Source organism: Pleurodeles waltl, chromosome 11 (genome assembly GCF_031143425.1).
Source record: "Pleurodeles waltl isolate 20211129_DDA chromosome 11, aPleWal1.hap1.20221129, whole genome shotgun sequence".
NCBI lineage: Eukaryota > Metazoa > Chordata > Amphibia > Caudata > Salamandridae > Pleurodeles > Pleurodeles waltl.
Window position 1 is genome coordinate 729,333,598 of NC_090450.1, and position 14,977 is coordinate 729,348,574.

The following is a 14,977-nucleotide window of genomic DNA, read 5'->3' on the forward strand; positions in this document are numbered from 1 at the left end:
ACATTCAAAGACAATTCCAGGCCAATAGGTTTTTATATAGAAAAAATATATTTTCTTAGTTTATTTTAAGAACCACAGGTTCAAGATTTACAATCAATACTTCAAATGAAAGGTACTTCACTTAGGTATCATAGGAACTTTGAATCAGCAAAACAGCATGTACAGTTTTGGCAACAAATGGCAATAAGCTATTTTAAAACTAGACAGTGCAAATTTCAACAGTTCCTGGGGGAGGTAAGTATTTGTTAGTTTTGCAGGTAAGTAAACCAACTACAGGGTTCAAAGTTGGGTCCAAGGTAGCCCACCGTTGGGGGTTCAGGGCAACCCCAAAGTTACCACACCAGCAGCTCAGGGCCGGCCAGGTGCAGAGGTCCAAGTGGTGCCCAAAACGCATAGGCTTCAATGGAGAAGGGGGTGTCCCGGTTCCAGTCTGCCAGCAGGTAAGTACCTGCATCTTCGGAGGGCAGACCAGGGGGGTTTTGTAGGGCACGAGGGGGACACAAGTCAGCACAGAAAGTACACCCTCAGCGGCACGGGGGCGGCCGGGTGCAGAGTGCAAACAGGCGTCGGGTTTGCAATAAATAGGTTTCAATGGGAGACCCAGGGGTCTCTTCAGCGAAGCAGGAAGGCAAGGGGGGGGCTCCTCAGGGTAGCCACCTCCTGGGCAAGGGAGAGGGCCACCTGGGGGTCGCTTCTGCACTGGCGGTCGGGTCCTTCAGGTCCTGGGGGCTGCGGGTGCAGTGTCTTTACCAGGCGTCGGGTTCTTAGAAGCAGGCAGTCGCGGTCAGGGGGAGCCTCTGGGTTCCCTCTGCAGGCGTCGCTGGGGGTTCTCAGGGGGGTCAACTCTGGCTACTCACAGGGTCGCAGTCGCCGGGGAGTCCTCCCTGTAGTGTTGTTTCTCCGCAGGTCGAGCTGGGGCGTCGGGTGCAGAGTGGAAAGTCTCACGCTTCCGGCGGGAAACGTGCAGTCCTTTAAAAGTTGTTTCTTTGTTGCAAAGTTGTTTCTTCTTTGGAGCAGAGCCGCTGTCCTCTGGAGTTCTTGGTCCTTTTAGATACAGGATAGTCCTCTGAGGCTTCAGAGGTCGCTGGACCCTGGGGAACGCGTCGCTGTTGCAGTTTTTCTTGAGCAGCAGTCCTTCTTCGTCTTCAGGTTGCAGGAATCTATCTTGCTAGGTTCTGGGGGGCCCTAAATACTCAATTTAGGGGTGTGTTTAGGTCTGGGGGGTTAGTAGCCAATGGCTACTAGCCCTGAGGGTGGCTACACCCTCTTTGTGCCTCCTCCCTGAGGGGAGGAGGGCACATCCCTAATCCTATTGGGGGAATCCTCCATCTGCAAGATGGAGGATTTCTAAAAGTCAGAGTCACCTCAGCTCAGGACACCTTAGGGGCTGTCCTGACTGGCCAGTGACTCCTCCTTGTTTTTCTCATTATCTCCTCTGGCCTTGCCGCCAAATGTGGGGCCGTGGCCGGAGGGGGCGGGCATCTCCACTAGCTTGAGTGCCCTGGGGCGCTGTAACAAAGGGGGTGAGCCTTTGAGGCTCACCGCCAGGTGTTACAGTTCCTGCAGGGGGAGGTGAGAAGCACCTCCACCCAGTACAGGCTTTGTTACTAGCCACAGAGTGACAAAGGCACTCTCCCCATGTGGCCAGCAACATGTCTGGTGTGTGGCAGGCTGGTAAAACTAGTTAGCCCACACTGGAAGTCGGGTATGTTTTCAGGGGGCATCTCTAAGATGCCCCCTGGGGTGCATTTCACAAAAAAATGTACACTGGCATCAGTGTGCATTTATTGTGCTGAGAAGTGTGATACCAATCTTCCCAGTTTTCAGTGTAGCTATTATGGTGATGTGGAGTTCGTGTATGACAGACTCCCAGACCATATACTCTTATGGCTACCCTGCACTTACAATGTCTAAGGTTTTGCTTAGACACTGTAGGGGCATAGTGCTCATGCACCTATGCCCTCATCTATGGTATAGTGCACCCTGCCTTAGGGCTGTAAGGCCTGCTAGAGGGGTGACTTATCTATGCCATAGGCAGTGTGAGGTTGGCATGGCACCCTGAAGGGAGTGCCATGTCAACTTAGTCATTTTCTCCCCACCAGCACACACAAGCTGGCAAGCAGTGTGTCTGTGCTGAGTGAGGGGTCCCCAGGGTGGCATAAGACATGCTGCAGCCCTTAGAGACCTTCCCTGGCATCAGGGCCCTTGGTACCAGGGTTACGAGTTACAATTGACTTACCTGGATGCCAGGGTGTGCCAATTGTGGAAACAAAGGTACAGTTTTAGGGAAAGAACACTGGTTCTGGTGCCTGGTTACCAGGCCTCAGCACACTTTCAAATCATAACTTGGCATCAGCAAAGGCAAAAAGTCAGGGGGTAACCATGCCAAGGAGGCATTTCCTTACACACAGCCAACAGAGACCTGCACACACAACAACGTCCACTTCCCCCAGTGTACCGCCTCTTCCGCCTCCCTGTCTGTCCCCTCTACATCCACACCCTCATGCACTGCACCTTCATTCACTGTTACTGCTCCTCTTCCTGCACTCACCACAATAGCAGACAGCCATACATGCACCCCATACACCACACCTGCACTCACCACCTCTACTGTAGTTGACACATGCAGCACACTCACCAGACTTGCAGACACCCACCCAACATACATCTACACTAGCTGTCTGCCTTCTCCCACTGTGTCCCCCCCACCTCCCAAGACACACAAACACACCAAGACACCCACCCATCAGACATCCAACACACCACAGCATACCGAGCAGTCACCTGCACCCACTACACGCACACCTACACCCCATACATCAGCTGCCTCTGCCTCCACTCCCACGCCCTCATCCATGTCCACCCCAATTGCTCCCAAGAAACTTTTCCTCTCCCGTGCAGACCTGTTCCAACCCACTGGCACACCCCGTCTTGTCCCGAAACGTGCCCACCTCCTTGCCCTTTCCGCTCCTTCCACATCACAGCCCACCCCGGTCCAGCCTTCCCATTCCCGTGCCCCTTCCCCAGTCAAGAAGAAGGCCCACTCAGAGCCTAAGCCATCCAGCTCCACCCGAGCCAAACAGCCCCCACCCCCTTCAAAGGAAAAGCCCACCCCCTTTCCAACCTCCTCACGCAAGTATAAGTCCCACCCCGTCGGAAATCCCCACCCCCAAACCCCTCCCCCTTCTGTGAGGTACCTGGATCCCCATATGGTGTCCCGTTCAATGGAGTACCCAGCACTTGTGGGAGTCAGGTATGGCCAGTTGTGGCCAAGGACAATTTGCTTTTTATGGACTGGCCATTGGCCCTGTTGGCACTGTTTTGCTCAGTGAGCTACAAATTAAAGTTTCTGTGTGGCCTATGTTTGGGCTGCACGCAGTTCCACCCTGGTGTTTGTTTTAATTTTTTATGGGGGTGGGGCTATTGTATGTACTATGGTCAAGTTGCAGTGGCCTTTGGTCGTGTATGTCCCTCTTGGTGTGGGGTGTCTGACTTGTGCTGCTGGGAAGCATTGGGGGGGGCGTTGCAGAGTGGGTGGATATGTAACTTTGCCCTTTCCCCCCTTGTGTCGTAGGTTGCGGTACTTACCGTTGTCGTCTTCGTCGGTGGTCTCAGTCGTATAGGTATATGGCTTTCCTTGTATTTGTTTAGTTTCCGTCTGGCTTTGTGTGGCGGTGGTTCCGGCCCGGAACTGGCAGCGGAATGGTGGTTCATAATTTGATGGGCGGGTTGGGCCTTTCTGACGGCCTGTGGGCAGACTCTGCCGTCATCAGCGGGACTCCTTTCCTGGCGGTGGGTGGTGCGAAGGATGCGTGTGTTTCATTTGGTTCATTATTTGGCGGTCCTGCCTGCGCCTCTGTTGGCGGTTTCTACCGCCAATGCCGGCGGAGCGGAACGGACCGCCATGTTCATAATGAGGACCACAGTCTCTCACTTGGGTGTTGTAAGGAAATGCCTCCTTGGCATGGTTGCCCCCTGACTTTTTGCCTTTGCTGATGCTATGTTTACAATTGAAAGTGTGCTGAGGCCTGCTAACCAGGCCCCAGCATCAGTGTTCTTTCCCTAACCTGTACTTTTGTATCCACAATTGGCAGACCCTGGCATCCAGATAAGTCCCTTGTAACTGGTACTTCTAGTACCAAGGGCCCTGATGCCAAGGAAGGTCTCTAAGGGCTGCAGCATGTCTTATGCCACCCTGGAGACCTCTCACTCAGCACAGACACACTGCTTGCCAGCTTGTGTGTGCTAGTGAGGACAAAACGAGTAAGTCGACATGGCACTCCCCTCAGGGTGCCATGCCAGCCTCTCACTGCCTATGCAGTATAGGTAAGACACCCCTCTAGCAGGCCTTACAGCCCTAAGGCAGGGTGCACTATACCATAGGTGAGGGTACCAGTGCATGAGCATGGTACCCCTACAGTGTCTAAATAAAACCTTAGACATTGTAAGTGCAGGGTAGCCATAAGAGTATATGGTCTGGGAGTCTGTCAAACACGAACTCCACAGCACCACAATGGCTACACTGAAAACTGGGAAGTTTGGTATCAAACTTCTCAGCACAATAAATGCACACTGATGCCAGTGTACATTTTATTGTAAAATACACCACAGAGGGCACCTTAGAGGTGCCCCCTGAAACTTAACCGACTATCTGTGTAGGCTGACTAGTTTTAGCAGCCTGCCACAAACCGAGACATGTTGCTGGCCCCATGGGGAGAGTGCCTTTGTCACTCTGAGGCCAGTAACAAAGCCTGCACTGGGTGGAGATGCTAACACCTCTCCCAGGCAGGAATTGTCACACCTGGCGGTGAGCCTCAAAGGCTCACCTCCTTTGTGCCAACCCAGCAGGACACTCCAGCTAGTGGAGTTGCCCGCCCCCTCCGGCCAGGCCCCACTTTTGGCGGCAAGGCCGGAGAAAATAATGAGAATAACAAGGAGGAGTCACTGGCCAGTCAGGACAGCCCCTAAGGTGTCCTGAGCTGAGGTGACTCTAACTTTTAGAAATCTTCCATCTTGCAGATGGAGGATTCCCCCAATAGGGTTAGGATTGTGACCCCCTCCCCTTGGGAGGAGGCACAAAGAGGGTGTACCCACCCTCAGGGCTAGTAGCCATTGGCTACTAACCCCCCAGACCTAAACACGCCCTTAAATTTAGTATTTAAGGGCTACCCTGAACCCTAGAAAATTAGATTCCTGCAACTACAAGAAGAAGGACTGCCCAGCTGAAAACCCCTGCAGCGGAAGACCAGAAGACGACAACTGCCTTGGCTCCAGAAACTCACCGGCCTGTCTCCTGCCTTCCAAAGATCCTGCTCCAGCGACGCCTTCCAAAGGGACCAGCGACCTCGACATCCTCTGAGGACTGCCCCTGCTTCGAAAAGACAAGAAACTCCCGAGGACAGCGGACCTGCTCCAAGAAAAGCTGCAACTTTGTTTCCAGCAGCTTTAAAGAACCCTGCAAGCTCCCCGCAAGAAGCGTGAGACTTGCAACACTGCACCCGGCGACCCCGACTCGGCTGGTGGCGATCCAACACCTCAGGAGGGACCCCAGGACTACTCTGATACTGTGAGTACCAAAACCTGCCCCCCCTGAGCCCCCACAGCGCCGCCTGCAGAGGGAATCCCGAGGCTTCCCCTGACCGCGACTCCTTGAACCTAAAGTCCCGACGCCTGGGAGAGACCCTGCATCCGCAGCCCCCAGGACCCGAAGGACCGGACTTTCACCGGAGAAGTGACCCCCAGGAGTCCCTCTCCCTCACCCAAGTGGAGGTTTCCCCGAGGAACCCCCCCCTTGCCTGCCTGCAGCGCTGAAGAGATCCCGAGATCTCTCATAGACTAACATTGCGAACCCGACGCCTGTTTCTACACTGCACCCGGCTGCCCCCGCGCCGCTGAGGGTGAAATTTCTGTGTGGACTTGTGCCCCCCCCGGTGCCCTACAAAACCCCCCTGGTCTGCCCTCCGAAGACGCGGGTACTTACCTGCAAGCAGACCGGAACCGGGGCACCCCCTTCTCTCCATTCTAGCCTATGTGTTTTGGGCACCACTTTGAACTCTGCACCTGACCGGCCCTGAGCTGCTGGTGTGGTGACTTTGGGGTTGCTCTGAACCCCCAACGGTGGGCTACCTTGGACCAAGAACTGGACCCTGTAAGTGTCTTACTTACCTGGTAAAACTAACAAAAACTTACCTCCCCTAGGGACTGTGAAAATTGCACTAAGTGTCCACTTTTAAAACAGCTATTTGTCAATAACTTGAAAAGTATACATGCAATTTTTATGATTTAAAGTTCCTAAAGTACTTACCTGCAATACCTTTCGAATGAGATATTACATGTAGAATTTGAACCTGTGGTTCTTAAAATAAACTAAGAAAAGATATTTTTCTATACAAAACCTATTGGCTGGATTTGTCTCTGAGTGTGTGTACCTCATTTATTGTCTATGTGTATGTACAACAAATGCTTAACGCTACTCCTTGGATAAGCCTACTGCTCGACCACACTACCACAAAATAGAGCATTAGTATTATCTATTTTTACCACTATTTTACCTCTAAGGGGAACCCTTGGACTCTGTGCATGCTATTCCTTACTTTGAAATAGCACATACAGAGCCAACTTCCTACATTGGTGGATCAGCGGTGGGGTACAAGACTTTGCATTTGCTGGACTACTCAGCCAATACCTGATCACACGACAAATTCCAAAATTGTCATTAGAAATTGATTTTTGCAATTTGAAAAGTTTTCTAAATTCTTAAAAGACCTGCTAGGGCCTTGTGTTAGATCCTGTTTAGCATTTCTTTTAGAGTTTAAAAGTTTGTAAAAGTTTGAATTAGATTCTAGAACCAGTTGTAGATTCTTAAAAAGTATTCCAACTTTTAGAAGCAAAATGTCTAGCACAGATGTGACTGTGGTGGAACTCGACACCACACCTTACCTCCATCTTAAGATGAGGGAGCTAAGGTCACTCTGTAAAATAAAGAAAATAACAATGGGCCCCAAACCTACCAAAATACAGCTCCAGGAGCTTTTGGCAGAGTTTGAAAAGGCCAACCCCTCTGAGGGTGGCAACTCAGAGGAAGAGGATAGTGACTTGGAGGACAATTCCCCCCTACCAGTCCTATCTAGGGAGAACAGGGTCCCTCAAACCCTGACTCCTAAAATAATAGTCAGAGATGCTGGTTCCCTCACAGGAGAGACCAACACCTCTGAAATCACTGAGGATAGCCCCAGTGAAGAGGACATCCAGTTAGCCAGGATGGCCAAAAGATTGGCTTTGGAAAGACAGATCCTAGCCATAGAGAGGGAAAGACAAGAGATGGGCCTAGGACCCATCAATGGTGGCAGCAACATAAATAGGGTCAGAGATTCTCCTGACATGTTGAAAATCCCCAAAGGGATTGTAACTAAATATGAAGATGGTGATGACATCACCAAATGGTTCACAGCTTTTGAGAGGGCTTGTGTAACCAGAAAAGTGAACAGATCTCACTGGGGTGCTCTCCTTTGGGAAATGTTCACAGGAAAGTGTAGGGATAGACTCCTCACACTCTCTGGACCAGATGCAGAATCTTATGACCTCATGAAGGGTACCCTGATTGAGGGCTTTGGATTCTCCACTGAGGAGTACAGGATTAGGTTCAGGGGGGCTCAAAAATCCTCGAGCCAGACCTGGGTTGACTTTGTTGACTACTCAGTGAAAACACTAGATGGTTGGATTCAAGGCAGTGGTGTAAGTAATTATGATGGGCTGTACAATTTATTTGTGAAAGAACACCTGTTAAGTAATTGTTTCAATGATAAACTGCATCAGCATCTGGTAGACCTAGGACCAATTTCTCCCCAAGAATTGGGAAAGAAGGCGGACCATTGGGTCAAGACAAGGGTGTCCAAGACTTCAACAGGGGGTGACCAAAAGAAAGGGGTCACAAAGACTCCCCAGGGGAAGAGTGATGAGACAACCAAAACTAAAAATAGTAAAGAGTCTTCTACAGGCCCCCAAAAACCTGCACAGGAGGGTGGGCCCAGAGCCTCTTCACAAAACAATGGGTACAAGGGTAAAAACTTTGATCCCAAAAAGGCCTGGTGTCATAGCTGTAAACAGCATGGACACCAAACTGGAGACAAGGCCTGTCCCAAGAAAGATTCCACTCCAAACTCCCATCCAGGTAACACTGGTATGGCTAGTCTCCAAGTGGGATCAACAGTGTGCCCAGAGCAAATCAGGGTCCACACTGAAGCTACTCTAGTTTCTGAGGGTGGGGTGGATTTAGCCACACTAGCTGTCTGGCCGCCTAACATGCAAAAATACAGACAGCAACTCTTAATTAATGGGACTAGAATAGAGGGCCTGAGGGATACAGGTGCCAGTGTCACCATGGTGACAGAGAAACTGGTTTCCCCTGGCCAATACCTGACTGGAAAAACTTACACAGTCACCAACGCTGACAATCAGAGAAAAGTACATCCCATGGCAATGGTTACTTTAGAATGGGGAGGGGTCAATGGCCTGAAACAGGTGGTGGTCTCCTCAAATATCCCAGTGGACTGTCTGCTTGGAAATGACCTGGAGTCCTCAGCATGGGCTGAGGTAGAACTAAAAACCCATGCAGCAATGCTGGGTATCCCTGAACTGGTGTGTGTGAAAACAAGAGCACAGTGCAAGGCACAGGGTGAACAAGTAGAGCTGGAGTCTGGAAGAATGGCCCAGCCTACCAAGAGAACAGGAAAGTCAGTTGGGAAACCAACTACAACACAGCAAAAGAAAGGGAACCTCTCTTCTCAGGAAGAAGTTCTGCCCTCTGAGGGAACTGAGCCTTTGGAGCTTGAACCTTATCAGGTTGAGCTCTTAGGCCCAGGGGGACCCTCAAGGGAGGAGCTGTGTAAGGGACAAGAAACCTGTCCCTCTCTTGAAGGCCTTAGGCAGCAAGCTGCTGAAGAGTCCAAAGGCAAGAAAAATGGAACGCATAGGGTCTATTGGGAAGATGGACTCCTGTACACTGAGGCCAGAGACCCCAAACCTGGTGCCACTAGGAGAGTGGTAGTGCCTCAGCTGTTCAGGAAGTTCATCCTAACATTGGCCCATGACATTCCCCTTGCTGGACATTTGGGACAAACCAAGACGTGGGAGAGGTTAGTCAACCACTTCTACTGGCCCAATATGTCCAACATGGTTAAGGAGTTTTGCCTCTCCTGCCCCACCTGTCAAGCCAGTGGTAAGACAGGTGGGCATCCAAAGGCCCCCCTCATTCCACTTCCAGTGGTGGGGGTTCCCTTTGAAAGAGTGGGTGTGGACATAGTTGGTCCACTAGAACCTCCCACAGCCTCAGGAAATATGTATATCCTGGTAGTAGTGGATCATGCTACCAGGTATCCTGAAGCTATTCCCCTTAGGTCGACTACTGCCCCTGCAGTAGCCAAGGCCCTCATTGGTATTTTTACCAGAGTGGGTTTCCCTAAGGAGGTGGTGTCTGACAGAGGTACCAACTTCATGTCAGCATACCTAAAGCACATGTGGAATGAGTGTGGAGTGACTTATAAATTCACTACACCATACCATCCACAAACTAATGGCTTGGTTGAGAGATTCAACAAGACATTAAAAGGCATGATCATGGGGCTCCCTGAAAAACTCAAAAGGAGATGGGATGTCCTCTTGCCATGCCTGCTTTTCGCTTACAGAGAGGTGCCACAGAAGGGAGTAGGATTCTCACCCTTTGAACTTCTGTTTGGTCATCCTGTAAGGGGACCACTTGCCCTTGTTAAAGAAGGCTGGGAGAGACCTCTCCATGAGCCAAAACAAGACATAGTGGACTATGTACTTGGCCTTCGCTCTAGAATGGCAGAGTACATGGAAAAGGCAACCAAAAACCTTGAGGCCAGCCAACAGCTCCAGAAGTTTTGGTATGACCAAAAGGCTGCACTGGTTGAGTTCCAACCAGGGCAGAAAGTCTGGGTTCTGGAGCCTGTGGCTCCCAGGGCACTCCAGGACAAATGGAGTGGCCCTTACCCAGTACTAGAGAGGAAGAGTCAGGTCACCTACTTGGTGGACCTGGGCACAAGCAGGAGCCCCAAGAGGGTGATCCATGTAAACCGCCTTAAGCTCTTCCACGACAGGGCTGATGTCAATCTGTTGATGGTAACAGATGAGGATCAGGAGGCAGAGAGTGAACCTCTCCCTGATCTTCTGTCATCAGACCCAAAAGATGGTACAGTAGATGGAGTGATCTACTCAGACACCCTCTCTGGCCAACAGCAAGCTGATTGTAGGAGAGTCCTACAACAGTTTCCTGAACTCTTCTCCTTAACCCCTGGTCAGACACACCTGTGTACCCATGATGTGGACACAGGAGACAGCATGCCTGTCAAGAACAAAATCTTTAGACAGTCTGACCATGTTAAGGAAAGCATCAAGGTGGAAGTCCACAAGATGCTGGAATTGGGAGTAATTGAGCGCTCTGACAGCCCCTGGGCTAGCCCAGTGGTCTTAGTCCCCAAACCTCACACCAAAGATGGAAAGAAAGAGATGAGGTTTTGTGTGGACTACAGAGGGCTCAATTCTGTCACCAAGACAGATGCCCATCCAATTCCAAGAGCTGATGAGCTCATTGATAAATTAGGTGCTGCCAAATTTCTAAGTACCTTTGACTTGACAGCAGGGTACTGGCAAATAAAAATGGCACCTGGAGCAAAAGAAAAGACAGCATTCTCCACACCTGATGGGCATTATCAGTTTACTGTTATGCCCTTTGGTTTAAAGAATGCCCCTGCCACCTTCCAAAGGTTGGTGAATCAAGTCCTTGCTGGCTTGGAGTCCTTTAGCACAGCTTATCTTGATGATATTGCTGTCTTTAGCTCCACCTGGCAGGATCACCTGGTCCACCTGAGGAAGGTTTTGAAGGCTCTGCAAACTGCAGGCCTCTCTATCAAGGCATCCAAATGCCAGATAGGGCAGGGAACTGTGGTTTACTTGGGACACCTTGTAGGTGGAGGCCAAGTTCAGCCACTCCAACCCAAGATCCAGACTATTCTGGACTGGGTAGCTCCAAAAACCCAGACTCAAGTCAGGGCATTCCTTGGCTTGACTGGGTATTACAGGAGGTTTGTGAAGGGATATGGATCCATTGTGACAGCCCTCACTGAACTCACCTCCAAGAAAATGCCCAAGAAAGTAAACTGGACTGTGGAATGCCAACTGGCCTTTGACACCCTGAAACAGGCAATGTGCTCAGCACCAGTTCTAAAAGCTCCAGATTATTCTAAGCAGTTCATTGTGCAGACTGATGCCTCTGAACATGGGATAGGGGCAGTTTTGTCCCAAACAAATGATGATGGCCTTGACCAGCCTGTTGCTTTCATTAGCAGGAGGTTACTCCCCAGGGAGCAGCGTTGGAGTGCCATTGAGAGGGAGGCCTTTGCTGTGGTTTGGTCCCTGAAGAAGCTGAGACCATACCTCTTTGGGACTCACTTCCTAGTTCAAACTGACCACAGACCTCTCAAATGGCTGATGCAAATGAAAGGTGAAAATCCTAAACTGTTGAGGTGGTCCATCTCCCTACAGGGAATGGACTTTATAGTGGAACACAGACCTGGGACTGCCCATGCCAATGCAGATGGCCTTTCCAGGTTCTTCCACTTAGAAAATGAAGACTCTCTTGGGAAAGGTTAGTCTCATCCTCTTTCGTTTGGGGGGGGGTTGTGTAAGGAAATGCCTCCTTGGCATGGTTGCCCCCTGACTTTTTGCCTTTGCTGATGCTATGTTTACAATTGAAAGTGTGCTGAGGCCTGCTAACCAGGCCCCAGCATCAGTGTTCTTTCCCTAACCTGTACTTTTGTATCCACAATTGGCAGACCCTGGCATCCAGATAAGTCCCTTGTAACTGGTACTTCTAGTACCAAGGGCCCTGATGCCAAGGAAGGTCTCTAAGGGCTGCAGCATGTCTTATGCCACCCTGGAGACCTCTCACTCAGCACAGACACACTGCTTGCCAGCTTGTGTGTGCTAGTGAGGACAAAACGAGTAAGTCGACATGGCACTCCCCTCAGGGTGCCATGCCAGCCTCTCACTGCCTATGCAGTATAGGTAAGACACCCCTCTAGCAGGCCTTACAGCCCTAAGGCAGGGTGCACTATACCATAGGTGAGGGTACCAGTGCATGAGCATGGTACCCCTACAGTGTCTAAATAAAACCTTAGACATTGTAAGTGCAGGGTAGCCATAAGAGTATATGGTCTGGGAGTCTGTCAAACACGAACTCCACAGCACCACAATGGCTACACTGAAAACTGGGAAGTTTGGTATCAAACTTCTCAGCACAATAAATGCACACTGATGCCAGTGTACATTTTATTGTAAAATACACCACAGAGGGCACCTTAGAGGTGCCCCCTGAAACTTAACCGACTATCTGTGTAGGCTGACTAGTTTTAGCAGCCTGCCACAAACCGAGACATGTTGCTGGCCCCATGGGGAGAGTGCCTTTGTCACTCTGAGGCCAGTAACAAAGCCTGCACTGGGTGGAGATGCTAACACCTCTCCCAGGCAGGAATTGTCACACCTGGCGGTGAGCCTCAAAGGCTCACCTCCTTTGTGCCAACCCAGCAGGACACTCCAGCTAGTGGAGTTGCCCGCCCCCTCCGGCCAGGCCCCACTTTTGGCGGCAAGGCCGGAGAAAATAATGAGAATAACAAGGAGGAGTCACTGGCCAGTCAGGACAGCCCCTAAGGTGTCCTGAGCTGAGGTGACTCTAACTTTTAGAAATCCTCCATCTTGCAGATGGAGGATTCCCCCAATAGGGTTAGGATTGTGACCCCCTCCCCTTGGGAGGAGGCACAAAGAGGGTGTACCCACCCTCAGGGCTAGTAGCCATTGGCTACTAACCCCCCAGACCTAAACACGCCCTTAAATTTAGTATTTAAGGGCTACCCTGAACCCTAGAAAATTAGATTCCTGCAACTACAAGAAGAAGGACTGCCCAGCTGAAAACCCCTGCAGCGGAAGACCAGAAGACGACAACTGCCTTGGCTCCAGAAACTCACCGGCCTGTCTCCTGCCTTCCAAAGATCCTGCTCCAGCGACGCCTTCCAAAGGGACCAGCGACCTCGACATCCTCTGAGGACTGCCCCTGCTTCGAAAAGACAAGAAACTCCCGAGGACAGCGGACCTGCTCCAAGAAAAGCTGCAACTTTGTTTCCAGCAGCTTTAAAGAACCCTGCAAGCTCCCCGCAAGAAGCGTGAGACTTGCAACACTGCACCCGGCGACCCCGACTCGGCTGGTGGCGATCCAACACCTCAGGAGGGACCCCAGGACTACTCTGATACTGTGAGTACCAAAACCTGCCCCCCCTGAGCCCCCACAGCGCCGCCTGCAGAGGGAATCCCGAGGCTTCCCCTGACCGCGACTCCTTGAACCTAAAGTCCCGACGCCTGGGAGAGACCCTGCATCCGCAGCCCCCAGGACCCGAAGGACCAGACTTTCACCGGAGAAGTGACCCCCAGGAGTCCCTCTCCCTCACCCAAGTGGAGGTTTCCCCGAGGAACCCCCCCTTGCCTGCCTGCAGCGCTGAAGAGATCCCGAGATCTCTCATAGACTAACATTGCGAACCCGACGCCTGTTTCTACACTGCACCCGGCTGCCCCCGCGCCGCTGAGGGTGAAATTTCTGTGTGGACTTGTGCCCCCCCCGGTGCCCTACAAAACCCCCCTGGTCTGCCCTCCGAAGACGCGGGTACTTACCTGCAAGCAGACCGGAACCGGGGCACCCCCTTCTCTCCATTCTAGCCTATGTGTTTTGGGCACCACTTTGAACTCTGCACCTGACCGGCCCTGAGCTGCTGGTGTGGTGACTTTGGGGTTGCTCTGAACCCCCAACGGTGGGCTACCTTGGACCAAGAACTGGACCCTGTAAGTGTCTTACTTACCTGGTAAAACTAACAAAAACTTACCTCCCCTAGGGACTGTGAAAATTGCACTGTGTCCACTTTTAAAACAGCTATTTGTCAATAACTTGAAAAGTATACATGCAATTTTTATGATTTAAAGTTCCTAAAGTACTTACCTGCAATACCTTTCGAATGAGATATTACATGTAGAATTTGAACCTGTGGTTCTTAAAATAAACTAAGAAAAGATATTTTTCTATACAAAACCTATTGGCTGGATTTGTCTCTGAGTGTGTGTACCTCATTTATTGTCTATGTGTATGTACAACAAATGCTTAACGCTACTCCTTGGATAAGCCTACTGCTCGACCACACTACCACAAAATAGAGCATTAGTATTATCTACTTTTACCACTATTTTACCTCTAAGGGGAACCCTTGGACTCTGTGCATGCTATTCCTTACTTTGAAATAGCACATACAGAGCCAACTTCCTACATTGGTGGATCAGCGGTGGGGTACAAGACTTTGCATTTGCTGGACTACTCAGCCAATACCCGATCACACGACAAATTCCAAAATTGTCATTAGAAATTGATTTTTGCAATTTGAAAAGTTTTCTAAATTCTTAAAAGACCTGCTAGGGCCTTGTGTTAGATCCTGTTTAGCATTTCTTTTAGAGTTTAAAAGTTTGTAAAAGTTTGAATTAGATTCTAGAACCAGTTGTAGATTCTTAAAAAGTATTCCAACTTTTAGAAGCAAAATGTCTAGCACAGATGTGACTGTGGTGGAACTCGACACCACACCTTACCTCCATCTTAAGATGAGGGAGCTAAGGTCACTCTGTAAAATAAAGAAAATAACAATGGGCCCCAAACCTACCAAAATACAGCTCCAGGAGCTTTTGGCAGAGTTTGAAAAGGCCAACCCCTCTGAGGGTGGCAACTCAGAGGAAGAGGATAGTGACTTGGAGGACAATTCCCCCCTACCAGTCCTATCTAGGGAGAACAGGGTCCCTCAAACCCTGACTCCTAAAATAATAGTCAGAGATGCTGGTTCCCTCACAGGAGAGACCAACACCTCTGAAATCACTG